Source organism: Nothoprocta perdicaria, unplaced genomic scaffold, assembly GCF_003342845.1.
Source record: "Nothoprocta perdicaria isolate Ctin4 unplaced genomic scaffold, notPer1 scaffold_178, whole genome shotgun sequence".
NCBI lineage: Eukaryota > Metazoa > Chordata > Aves > Tinamiformes > Tinamidae > Nothoprocta > Nothoprocta perdicaria.
Genome location: NW_020454960.1, coordinates 652,641 through 666,518, shown reverse-complemented (window position 1 = coordinate 666,518; position 13,878 = coordinate 652,641). Strand labels below are relative to the sequence as shown.

The 13,878-nt window shown below is 43.1% G+C and overlaps 1 long non-coding RNA gene across 1 annotated transcript; it reads left to right on the top strand.

The window, feature by feature from the left end:
- The first annotated feature begins 1,701 nt into the window (after positions 1-1,701).
- Positions 1,702-7,255, top strand: LOC112944915. Its single transcript, XR_003248867.1, has 2 exons — positions 1,702-1,740; positions 7,143-7,255. It is a non-coding gene; the product is annotated as an uncharacterized LOC112944915 (long non-coding RNA).
- The last annotated feature ends 6,623 nt before the right edge of the window (positions 7,256-13,878 follow it).

Here is a 13,878-nt window from a genome sequence, read left to right as displayed (position 1 = left end):
CCTTGTGGTGAGACCTGTGGAAGCATCTTGCCCAGCTGGATCATTGCAATATGCTTTCAAGTCTATGCTACATAGTGGAAGTAATGAGGCCTAGTTTCCAACGTCTCCCTTGTATAGATATTCTGATGCTTAATAAAGTCTATTAGGCGTTTCTGAAGGGATTGAAGAGTAGAATTTCTCCAGCTAAACCTCTCCTCTCATGTCTGCTTAGGATCCAAATGTCTTTGAGAGATCGGTCYGTGGTATATGGATAAAAAATGGCCTTCAGGTTAAGAAATGGCCTTCAAGTTAAAAAAAGAAGGGGTGCCCATAGTGAGATCACACAGACATCCTTTTCCACAGAAAAATCGAATGAAAAGGGTATGTTTACAGCTGATTATGGAAGTGCCTGGCACGGAGGCACTGTTTCTGTGTGGTGAATTGGGACTGGTTCCGCTCTCAGCGGGGCTGCTGCATTAATGGTATTTCCCAGCAGGATGCTCCGCATGAGGCAGGACAGGAAGCCTGGAGCAATTTCTTTTGCTGCTAGATACCAGAGAGCTGGTGGTTTTCTAGCTGCTCTTGCAAAGGTTCATTCATCCATGTCRGGATGGGCAGCCTTGGGCACATGTTGTAATTATGCTTAGAAAATTACATTTAAGGCACTTTGAAAGTTGTTTCTAGCTGTTTTCTCCTCATTAAAAACAGACACATTCCATTGATTCCACCAATCTGATCATCTTGGCTGTAGTACCCGTGGCAGATGTGAAGGTGGGATGCCTCCTAGGAAGAGGAGGTGCAGCCTTCCTCCCCGAGGCCCCCAACTTTGGAAACGGTCCCTGCAGGTCATGGAGACCAGGGTAGAACTTGCAGCAACCATAAACCAGCTCCTAGCTAATTGTATGCTCRGAGAACTACTCCCATCCATGCTCCTCTGAGCTGATTTCAAGGCACAAAAATCTGCTCGGGAGGATATTGATACTGCTGTGTGAGGCTTTCAAGATGTCCCTCAAGTGCATGAATTGCTCTTCAGGGCTTCAGGGAAGGAAATATGTGAGATCTGCTCCACCAAACTGCTGAAGCACAGGAGGAATCAAGCTGAAGTTCCTTTGAGTCTTAATACTGCCATCCGTGGTTTCTGAGCTTCTTCCATATGACAACCATTAGTAATTATGAAATGCCTAGTGAGTTATATGGAATCTGTTAATTAAATATCCTTCAGGACGTTGCTGTCTCATGGCCATCATTTTCCRGTATGATGATGGTAGTGCAAGGCAGAAAACGTGCTTCTTTTCTGGGGGAAAATGTTAGTGATTTGTTTTGTGATGGAATATATGGTCCATATGAGCAATACGGAGAGGTATTTGATCATGAAATACTATCCTGGGTGGTTTTGCAACAGGTTTTCCAAGGTATTACTCTTCCACAATGTGCACACCCCTGAAAACTTTGTAGGCTTTCAAAAAAGAGATAGTTAGAAAGTTACCCTGGCAGAAATAATAGCAGTTTCAAAAGAAAAATTAACACTGATTATTCCCAGCCACAGAATCTGCATGAGAGAGGAACAGTGCAGGATTTTCATGGGGTGGATATGGGAGATGATGCTGTTTGAACCACTGATTTTTGCTGATTTTCCTTAATCAGTGCATCTCTTCTGTATTGTAGCTTGATAGAGATTTCACCCAAGATGAAAAAATTCTGTGATCTGCAGATCAGGACATCAGCCATCAAACTGTCCACAGCAAGGGCATCCCATGTTAGGTAAGTCTGGAGAACTCCACTGCTACTTCACTGTGGAGTGGTAGAGGGAAGGTCCCATACATTGCATTCTTCAAGAGATTCCTAAAGAAATCTCTCTAAGTGGGGTCTTCTCCATAAAATTCTAAAGGAGACTCCCCAAAGGGAGCAAATCCTTGTGGGTTGTGTTTCAGTCCAGGTTAGAGCAGGGTAAAGCTACACCATGGGTCATGAATCTTAGGAGAGCTCTGATGGAAAATACGAGCCTATTAAGACCGTATTCACAACGTGCTTAAGCAGAAACAGGCAGGCAGATGAGTTGGGGGGCTGAACATTTTGAAGCTAAGTGCTGTAAAATATGCACTTCTTAAATATTATCAGCACATCAAGGGAAAGTGTCTGAAATTGGTGCAACTTTTGATGTTTAAAACAGCAACGGCAGAAGTTATTGCAGTTTTATGCATTTGAAATGATGTTTTCTCCCCTTATTCTGATTTTTTTATTGATTTATTGCGCTGTCAGGTCTCTCTGTAATAGGACGTTTGTCATCTTTAAAGTAAAACCCGCTAAGGAAGATATATTTTATATTAAGCAGCGAACGCAATAGGAAATTGGCATATAGGGATAAAAAGTCGTAGCTGAGGGTGTATACAATAAGCTGCCCTCAGCTTGCTGGATTCTGTATGTACAGCACGCAATCAAGGCATCTTGTTGAAACCTTTATGCAGTACAACTAGCCTAGAGGGCGACGGATAAGAAACCACCAAACTCAGAAGGAAGCAATTAGGAGAAGGAATAATAATCTGAATCCGAGTTCAGCACACCGTTTTCCTTAAAGAAGTAGCTATAAGCACACGGTGAGTTTCTAATATATTTTAGGTATGGAAGGGCGCCTCATTCGCCCAGAAGTTTGGCTTTCAACCTCAGACAAACCAAGGAGAACCACACAGACCTCCCCACCAAGGGGGTGTTTTGTGGTTTTGAGAAGCCCTTGAAGGATTTAGGGAGCACGGGCCTCATCTGAAGAGAATAGGACCTTGTATTCATCACCCTGATACAGCATCTGACATTTCAATGTGCGCAGAGAGCCAAAGCCACAGTCCTAAGCCTGTACCTAAACCAGCCTAAACCAGCAAAAATGCGCTATTAAAGCAGCAGCCTTTCCATTTACTGACCTTCAGTACTGGACAAAATAGGCTCCCTAAACAGCCCTTTGTATCCCTTGCTCTCCTTCCTAAGCACCTGCAGGCTAAACTCCCAGGAAACCAGCTTATTTATTTCCCGGAGATCAGTGGGATGCTCCGAGCCCTGGCTGATTTAACCTTTTGTGTGAGATATTAAATCAGAGCAAGAACTCAAGCAAAGCACGCRGGGGAGGAGAGCACCACACCAAGCCTCTTCCGTGTTGTGAGAGTGCCTGTTGCAGGTCAGTTGGCATGTGGAAGTCTGTAGGCATTTATAGCACAAGGCTGACATTATTTTTCCCGGCTTCTGAAAGCCTCTTCCCCTCCAGAAGAGTGTAACTGCTGTGTCACCCTTGCATGACCCCCTCTGCACAAGGATGTAGCCATTTCTTGGCCTGAAAATATAGCCAGYATGGTAATATATTGCAGGAAATACTCTTCAGCCTGAATTTAAAACATGGCCTGGAAAAGAGGCTTTTATTTCACTGATGGCATAAGCTCCGGAATGACGTTGAAGTGCGTTTCATCTGGTCTTACCGTGGTGTAAACTTTTAATCAGCAATAATCAATGTAAGTGGGGAGAACAGTGGCAGAGCACTAGCACATAAAGTGAGAGCAGCACCCCGTGACCTGAGCCAGCCTTGGGGAGGGGATGCGAGTGCCTGGTGAAGGCAGGGCTTGTAACATGAAACATCAGATTAATTGATYGGTAATTGCTATTGCTAGATTAAATACACCCTGAAATTGGTGCTTTGCTCTGTCATAAATCTTCTCACTGGCTTTCCTAGGTAAATGTTAGCTTGATGTGGGGAGAGGGTTTTCCAGCCATAAAAGGCAGGCTAAACGCAACATTACGTTCCAGTCTGCAAGGCTCGATATAGAATTCCTCTTTTTTGGAAATAGATGTCTTCATTTGGTTGGAATATGTGGAGCATGGCCAGCCTATTCACATTGCTCTGCTTTGTGATTCATTTTCTCTTGCAATAGGAATGAAAGCAGATCAGACCATAGCAGAATTATTGTGTAACAAACAGAATTATTTTGGCAACATTTTGAGAGAAAACATTGTCAGCAGCATGAGAAGACATTCCTGCTTTATGTGGTCAGACCCTTCTCTACTCAAAACCATCAGACCCACATTCAAAAGAGCAGAATTTTAGTGAGATAAATAGTCTAAGCCACATGTCTGGGTGTATGTTTAAAAAGCAGTTTGGAGCAAAAAGAGCCGTAATTTCATTTGCAGATGTTCCTGTTGACTTTAAGGAGAAATAAGTTGCTTTTGTAAGRATTGCACAGGTTACAGATAACCCCTAAGCTAGATTCTAGTTTTCTTTTGTAGTAATGTCATTATGAAAGTCCCAGACCCAAAGGCCTGCATTATGCACTGCACAGACAGGCTGAAAAGGACCAAGAGTAAAATCAGGGGTAAGCTAAGGGGTAAAGGCACTTGTCCTGCATCATAGAGCAAGCCACAGCAGAACCACAGGGGAAATTTGGGGCAGAATGGGGAGGAATAATAAGTTCCTCCCTTAACTTAAAAATACCTGGCATATTATTAGGAGATTTTACAAAAGAATCATATAAATATTATTCTAGATAACAGCCTTTATATATGACTGACTGACTGTCTGTTTTAGGACAGTAGAATCTGTCTCTATTTATTGCCTCCCACTCTTACCTTGGTTCTTTTCCTTAATTTGGCGCTATTATCTGAAGCAGTCACCTGATGGCAATAATACATTTTTTTCTTTCAGAGAGCTGACAGCTTCCAATTAGAGTCACACTTGCAATGCCAGTGGAAAACATCAGGACCTAATTTTCAAAAATTTGGTCTATTCTTTCCTGAACAAGTGTTCTTGTGCAGTCCACTCAACAGCTTGTTTTCCAGAGTGTGATCTTTTTYGCAAATTATTTTAATAATATCGTGCAGTGTAGCCTGGATGGAACCAATGCAATTCACACGGAGAGTGTTTATGTATAGTTAGTAGAGATTCCAGGTGCTACTTTGAATGTTTTCTGCATTTATGGAAATTAAATGACCTTTACAGCTGAATCAAAGTTTTCTTAATGCTTTTCTATTCGCCAGATATAAGCTACCGAATATTTATTGTTCATTGTGAGGTACCTGATACTGACTTTGTCAGCAGCACACTGGTATGATATGGAGACAAACTTGTACCTATATCATGGAGAAGTCAATGTGACTGTCATCAGTGAATGAAGGGGATCCGAGTGTGTGGGCAGGCTCTTTTACCTGAGGAGGGCAAGGGAAAGGCCACCCAGAGGAGCTGCCCTCTTCCACCTTAGAAATCCTGCCTACCCTTTCCTATGATGTGCATATTTACCCATATGATACAGGATTTGATTCCTGCAAGCCAAATCTTATAGTTTTCTGACCCTTCCAGCTTCTAAATAGAAATGGGCATGGAAAGGAGGAGTCAGTCATAGACTGCTGCCCTGGAGAGGCTCAGTATTTCAGGCTGCAGGGAAGCTGAGGGACATCTTGGTGCTGCTCTGGAGAAACAGGAGAGAGTTTGTGGGAACTCCAGCATGGAATGACAAAGAGGAGAGTGATTTGAATTGCTTGAGTAGGAAGATGGACATCATAATTGATCCTCAACTTCAGTCTTGTCAGACCACTGTAGTCGCAGGACACCAGCCAGGTAGGGCAGCTCCAACCTATGAGCTCCTCCTTTCCATCTGAATCATAATTTTTCAAAAGCGTTGAATAGAAAATGGAGCTAAAAGACAATGGGTATCCACATGTCGGGAAGGAACAAGAATTGTCTGAAATTTCTAGCTCCCKCACAGCCCTCTTTTGCTGTGCAAGTGATGAGAGAGAGACCTGATTTCCCATTCAAATACATGGCAGTGGATTGAAATGAAATCTCTCTCATGTTACTGAATGTCTGAGTTACTAATGCTGCCTTCTAAAAACAGATGCCTGCACTTGAAGAACACAGCCTGTGAAGGGAGTCTGACACATCTGCWGCTTCCCTGCTTTGTGTCTTCAACAAAAGCTGCAGTCATCCCTCTTCCTTTGTAGTTAGAGGCCAACAGAAAAAAAAGCACTGCCTCTGAACTCTCCTTGCAGCACAGCAACCCTCCCACAGCCTAACAGCAGCTAGTGGGGTCTGGAGTTAAGCAAAAGTGACAGTGGAATARATATCTTTATTTATAGGGGTGGCGAGCGCAGGCATCATCACTGTGAGTAATGCTGGATCTAGGAGCATGCTTGATCTGGGAACAATTGCATGCTGTAGATGTTCTACTGCATTGTGCCTTGGTGAGGGAACCTTGCACACGGAAGAACAAGAAGTTCTTCCACGAGGGAACCTTGCACACGGAAGAACAACAAGTTCTTCCATGAGGGAAGCTTGCACACGGAAGAACAAGAAGTTCTTCCATGCAAGTGGCTTGCTCTGCCATCTCTGGTTGAGCCTCTTGTAGGTAGTCACCTCCCTCTAGCTACTTATCCAATATTCATCTCATTAATCRTTAATTACAAGGACTAACTGAAGGCCGAGATGCGGATGATTGACTCTGCCCGGCCATGAAATCCACTCCCTTTGTCTCCAGCTTCCAGGCCTTTGGAGCTATGAAGTTGTAATTCCATAGTTCTTCTGGCTTTGTTTCTGTTGAGGTTTCCTCAGGTTTTGGATGAAAACTTTTTCGCTCCCAGAAATGTGCAGGATCAGCAAATGGGAAATAGCCCAAGGGTACGAATAAGAGTCCAAGGGTATGAGTAAGTGTCACTGAGTAAATGACCCACTCCGTCCTGGAAAGAACGTTACCCAACAGAGCTTTTGCCTCTTGCACCTGAATTTCCCCTATTGGTGTCAGCAGGTCTGAGAAGGGGCCTCAGTTTACATCCCTGCATCAGAGGCCATGACCCATTGCTTCATAACACTTCACAGGATCAAATGGCATTGTTCTGGGGACGCGAATAGGCACAGCTCATGGGAAACTGCATGACCTTCTATTCTGTTGGGATCCGAWTGCAAATAGGTCCTCAGTTTTTTTTCTCATTCACCTTTAAAAGGMAATATAAAGGGCAAACTCTGTCCCTTTTATTCAAAGGAAGGAACCCTTTTGTGGTTTAAGAGTTTGAGAATAAGCCAGGAAGGGACTGGTGGGCATTGTGGTCCAGAACTCCTCTACCCAGGCAGCTCCATTTGGCGGGTGCAGTTAATATAACTATTTTCCTTATACTAAAACTAGCTTGTTTTTTCTTCTCCTTAGAAAACCATTCCAGGGCTCCACAGCCTTGAGGATCCATCCTTTCGGAAGTGACAGGACATGTAGCATTTCCCCAGCCTCATGACAGCCGTGTAAACAGCAATTCCCAAGGAAGGTGGACCAGGTAGCAGTTGTGGCATAGCAGCTGGATGGATTTCACTGGGGCCTGACATGTAGACATGGAATAGCCTGCTTTCCAAAGTGCACAGTTGATGCTGTTGAAGTTTTGCGGGCAGATAGTGGTGAGTACTCAAAAAGTAATTCTTAACACAAAGAAGAAATAAGTAAATAGCTGCATCTATTTTGTCTCCATCGTGGCCARACATGTTAAAGAGGAAAGTGGAGACGCCTTCCTTGAGACGTTTGTTTCCTAAAGAAGAAAAAAAAGMCTGCATAGGGTGACATCAATCCCTGCGTGTTATTTTTAAGAATATTTTCCTCTGTGGCAGGGCTAGGGCTGTTGCAGGTACTATCACACAGGTATTTGCTGTTTCCCAGCTAAATGTCATGCAGTGTGTATAAATAACAAGCAGAGACACCTGCTCCAGCACTTCAGTTGATCACTCTGTAATTATACGACACATTTATGTGGGCAAAAACATACTAAAACAACCACTTAAAGGGCAACTGGTTGCATTCGTGTGATTGGCTGGCTAATAAAACTGCTTTGCACYGCCTGCCTTGCAAAGCCCCGTTCAGATGCTGAGCCTGCTCAGTGCTAGCGCGCAGCCACACGCACARAGGCAGGAGGCAGCAACTCATTAGAGATGGGCAGCCACCCTCTTGGGGAGATGYCCCAGCTGTCTTTTGCCTCCCCTATTGCCATTGCCTGGCATCAGAGCCTGCGAACAGGAGGAAAGATTTACCTGGTGGAAGTTGCATGGAGAATGGAAAGGGCCAAACCCARCTGGGGTCTGGTGGGAACATCCCACACGTGCCCTCCAGGCTAAGTTCCCCAGCAGTGTCCAGCATGGGCTTGCATGAAGAGCTGTTGTGTCTTGTTGGCCCAGCTGAGGGAGGGTAAATGTTGGGTCTTCCCAGTCCACTACTGGTCCATCAGGTCTGACTATATGCGGGCTCGAACCCAGCTTAGCTGTGGTGTGAGGGGCACAGCACCAGGGAAGAACAAAGAAGTTTTTAAGCAAAACCACTTCAAAAACATTCTAGTGTTACCTGGCACGATGAGGTACTGTGCCTTTCTTTATGAGCCATGGAAACAAGATAAAAATAAACGATGAATGCAGCCCTCCAAAATTGTTGGAAGCTGCAGAATGAAAACAAACATGCAGAACTGGGAGAAATAAAAATATCACAGATGTTTTGTGTGAGAGAACGGCTTTCTAAGGCACCTTTGTTCTTGCCTGGGTGCAATGAATTGCTGTCCTTTCCAAGAGAACAGACAAGGAAGAGAGAGCCTGAGAGAAACCATTAAAGACCCTGTAGACGGGGAGGCAGGAACACAGATCCTGCGGCAGGAATTTACCATACTTCCCAGTCATTTCTTCTGTAGAAAGAAAAAACCCTCAGCGTTCTGGAAAGTTTCATCATGATTTCTACGTATGCTCCTATCCACGTTGTTGAGCGTCCTGTTCTGCCAACCTATCTGCTCTGCCTTTATGAATCATGTCTGCACTAAAGCAATTTTGTGTTTACAAGAGCCATGCGATCTAATGAGAACTATGCCCGTCTCCAGCATGGCACAATTACTTGGAGGAGAAGCAGTTAGTTATGAAATGAATAAATGACATAAGTTGTTTTTCTTTTCTTTTTTTTTTTCCTAATATGCTCTTTCAGCTCCTCTTTGTTGTTGTTCTCCGCTTACTTTTCTCATTCATTCCGTTGTAAAAGAGTGGGTCACCTCTCAAAAGAGAAAATACCATTTAGAAATGGTGCTTTTGAAACAGTAAGTGACTGACAGGGAGGCAGTCTAGTAGTGGGAGAAACTGGGACACTGGAGATAAGAATTAGTAGGAGAGAGTTATTCACACGCACAGAACAGCCCTGAGACAGGCAAATGTATCACAGCTCTTTGATTTCCCAGATAGTTTATTGCAATGCCTGTAACAGACAAAACTTTTTCCATACATCAGTTAGAATAAATCTATAATCACAGTCCACCAGTAACCACCAACTAAGAAGGCTTTGGCTTGAACACTGTGTGACCTAGCAGATTGGAAGTAGATGGAAATAGTGCACAATTATATTTTTATGCCAACTGACTTGGAGACAACTCCAGTAAACTGAAGCCCGCAAGATCAGTCCTGGAGGAAGATAAAAGATATAAAAGGTCCATTTATTTAACGTTAGAATTCCAGCAGTTTTACCATGCTGTCTCATTTTTCAAATATTGCTGGCAAGAAACTTTTTGATGTGGTCTTTGAGGGTGGTGGTACACATCAGTGGTTTTATTASAGTGGGCTGTAAATGCAACATCTGTGTGCATATTTTAAGCACAGCACAGCATGTTTTAAGCAACAGTTTCAAAGAAACAAAATAACTGCCAAATCAAAGGTGAGATAGAGAACCTCTGAATCATCTGTGTTCGTGCCGGGAATGTTAGCACATCCCTGATCTGCCAGGGATGTGTGTTTCTCCTCCTGGACCATTGTAGAGRGTCAGAGCTATTCCACGTTGTTCCAGACTTCCCAACACCTCAGATAACTGCTCAAGGAGTTCAAAATCGTTGCTCAAAATACAGCAAGGCTCCTTCACAACTTCACTGCTGTAAGAGAGCTGCTCGATGCAAAGCTCACGAGATGTTAAGGAAATAAAATGACAGAGGCAAGCAGGAGCTAGGCCTTCACATTTGTACATTAGAAATGGAGTTTGTGGAAGGAATTGGCAGTTCCCCATTCCTTGCTGCCCGGCATTTCCCATATCCCACAAGAAGAGCTGTCCCGTGGAGAGCAAAGGCGGGCAGGCCATGGTGGGATGAGCACAAGGTGTCTCCCTTGGGTGCTTGCAGCCATCCCCACCTCATTTCTGCCACCGAAATTCTGCACAGTTGGAAGCACAGTGTGCTAAGGAGTGCTCCTGCTGATGCTGTTTTATTTCCCATGGCCAAAAGTGGGGGAAAATGCTCTTGCTATGAACCCTGTTCCTTGCTGATGCTCTTTTATTTCCCATGGCCAAAAGTGGGGGAAAATGCTCTTGCTATGAACCCTGTTCTTTGCCCGGCAGCAGGTGACTCCTTTAATGCCAGTTTTCACCTAGGTATTTAGATGCCTAATTCTCTTTAATTTAAAAAGACTTGGCAGGCTGCCTGTGTATCTCTCTTTTTTTTTTTTTTTTGCATTAATTTCTCACCTATGTAAAGGGGGTATTAATAGCTCTTAATTACTTTAGAGGAAATGATGTGAGGATAAACACACTAAAAGCTGCAAGGCTGTTAGTGGACTCAGGAAATAGCAGAGCTAATTCACTGCATATCAACAAGGGTGGGATTAGCATTTCTCATACGGTCAGTTAACAGACCTATGGAAGCTGTGCCATAATATGCTACAGTTTACACTAATCCTCTATACTTCCCCTTAAATGAATATTCTTGCTCTTTTTGCTCTTTTTTTTTTTTTTATGTAGCTCTGACAGACAAAGCAAAGGCCAAATCAATCCAGACTTGCCATATCAGTTGAAGTCCTTCTGCAGATAGCATSACTAAGCAAATGAGAAAAAAAAAAAATCCAGTTTTCTTTTGCCTCTCCTACATCCATGCTGAGAAAAGGCACCTGCAGAAAATGCCAGGTAACATGAGAGATGTTCAAACAGCCTCTGCTGCCTTCAGTATCTACTGATTARAGCTTCCCTTCTGCTGAATAGATAGGGTGCACGCCTATTTGACTGCATCACACCCCCTCTGAGGTATGAAATACCCCTCAGAGAGCAAAGGAAAGGTGATGACCACCCAGGAGCTGCTCAGTGCCTTGCAAGAACCTCCTGATATGGTTGTATATCTCTGTGGACTTGTTCCTCCCTGAATTAAGGGTTGGTGTTTTGTATGTGAGGGGGGGTTGTTGCTTTTTGTTTTTTGACTGGGCTGAGGAAGGTTGAAGAACATTTCCACAGGTCCTAGGTATTTTTGTTTGCCTCCAAAGTATCTAGGGCTGTGCTCTGTTAAAGGTAGACTATTGGTGCTGTTGGAACATGGAATCAGGTGTGACAAATTTTGTGTGTATAAAAGCAAATTGCATTGGGATGGGGAACAAGGCTGTATTTGTTGTTCCCAGCTCTGCTTCTCTTTCTTCCACTGGTTTTATTTCATTGACCCCTGCTAGAGCATGCTTAATACATACATACTACTGTAAGAAGAGAATTAGTGTCTTTCTCTGGTGAGTTTTGTAATGCTAAACTGGAGGGCTAAACTAGAAACGCTCAATAGTGTTTATACCTTTACTTCTAAAACACAGCTGTGTGGGAATAGTTTTTTTTTTTTTTTTTTTTTTGCTGCTAATGGGGAAAAGAATCTCTTGTGGCTGTTAATTAACACTGCCCCAGATTTGTTGTGATTTCAGCAGGATAGCCTAAGGATGAGTTTAACCCTTTGCTCTCCTGGAAGGAATTTAAATTATATCGTCTTATTCAAGCGTGTAGGATGAGCTCTTGGCTGATCCTTTCAAAGGACAGGCCCGTGCCCTGGTGCCAGGGAAATCCAATAGGCTTCTGCTATCTCCCATCCTTGGGGTCAGCCTCTGATTATCACACTAATGGGTAGCAATTAGCAGGCTTATAGCAGGCGGCAGAGTTTCTGTACTATGAGAATCTTGATTGCCCAGAGCAAGAAGGAAGCGCATTTTTTGACCTATTAGTGATCTCCAAATTTATGTTGAATAGTGCTGCTTAATTCACTTATGGAGGTTAATGTTGAAAAGGTTTGCTTGCTTTGAATGCTTCTCCTTCTACGTTCACAGTTAACAACAGCGCAATAGTGAGAAGRGAAAGATCAATAAAACTTCTGTCATCTCTTAATATCCACGTTGTCGGGCAAGTTTCTGTTCCCTAAGAGGGCCACGGCATTGGGTTCCTTCTGGAGATGAATTTTTGAAGCTGTTTGGCAAGTTTCTATCACTCAGCATGTCCGATTTGATCGCTAATTCCTATCGGTGTCGAAGGTTAATGGAGGAGTGCTATGTGTGTAATTGGCCTTCATTGAGAAGAGGGGTCAGAGAGGTTTATAGGGATGAATCTCTATTGATTGGTAGGAGTACTTAGAAGTATTTGACTCAGGCAATCAGATTATAGTTACAGTTCTGAGATGGGGCTCTGCGTGGTAATTTATGTGACACAAAGATTGCCTCTGATCCAGGTTACTTTTGTCTTTAATATGCTATGTTTTTTTACCCATTTGCTTCCTAAAGGTGAAAATACTTAGTTTTAGGCACTCATATATCACATCAGCTAAAAATTCTTGCAATTTAATGGTATTCGCTAGTGACTGCATGGATAAATAAATATGCCTTCACATATGGGCACAAATGAACTGAGTTTTTATGTTGCATGCTGAACAATAATCAAATTATTGTCACAACAAGAATGAAGAAATTCCTCCTCTGTGAGATACCTTAAAAATTATAAGTCATTCTCTTGTCCTCCTGTCTATTTATTAGAGAGAGAGAGGAAAAAAAAAAAAAAAAAGGGAATATGACTCATCTCAATCAGAGGAAGCACTATGGAAGTAATATACCACACGGAAAGCTGTATTTTGTGCTACTGTTAATCTTTAGAAACCTACATTGAATGCATAGGGACCAACATAGATTTTTRTAATTACTAAGGCATGCAACAACTCTGTTTAGGAACTGGGAGGACCGAAAGCTTCAGGTTCTTCCTGCTAACTTGTCTCCATGGTGGGKTTTTTTCATCTTTCAACAGGGAATAGGGTCTGTGGGGTCTTCTTCCTCAAATAAAATAATTGTTCACTCCCACATAGCTCAGACAGAGGTCTAGATATCTCTAGATTTTTTTTTTCTGTTTATTAAGATGGTAATATTCAAATTGTGTTATACACAACCCACAGAGAAGATGTGGGTCTACAGTCTGCCAGTAACGCTGTGATGCCCTCAGCTTCAGGAAGTGGCCAGGGCCAGTAATGCTTCTTGTGATACTCAATCCTTCCATTAAAGCTTCAGCTCTCGGAGTCACGTGGCTAAACAAAGGTTTCAGCCTTCATTTGAAGAAGAGAAGAGAGCAGAAGAGGTTGAGCGTTTTGACACTGCGGGAGGGTAAGTCACATACGTGACTCCAAATTGATGGTGACAATCATAAATACAGAGAATCCAAAATACATCCTTTTTAACACCGTTATGTCATTGTTCTCCTCATTCCATGAGGACCAACTCAACGTTTTCAAACACCTGCAGACTGCAACAATAGATCACATCCTGAAGTGTGCTATGCTGCTGGGACATGCCCAGGGCTATGGTTCAGTGGAAGCAAATAAAACCCTGGCTCCACCTTGACAAAACCCTTGGAAATTAGTCTTGCAAAGACTTTCAGCCGAGCAGCTGCCTTGTTTGCTGGCAAATATGCTTCTATTTGAATTGCTCTTCAGGTTGGTGAGCTTCCTCTGCTTTGGAAGTTACGCTATGACGTGAAACATGGACATTTGTGCACATCTGATAAGCTGCGGGCATTCCTGTGTAGAACAAAGTGACTGCATGTGCCATAACCCAAAACATCGTGAACTGGGAAATCTGGTCAGTTAATTACAGGAAGGGGAGAAAAACAGTGAAGTGTTTTTGGAAAA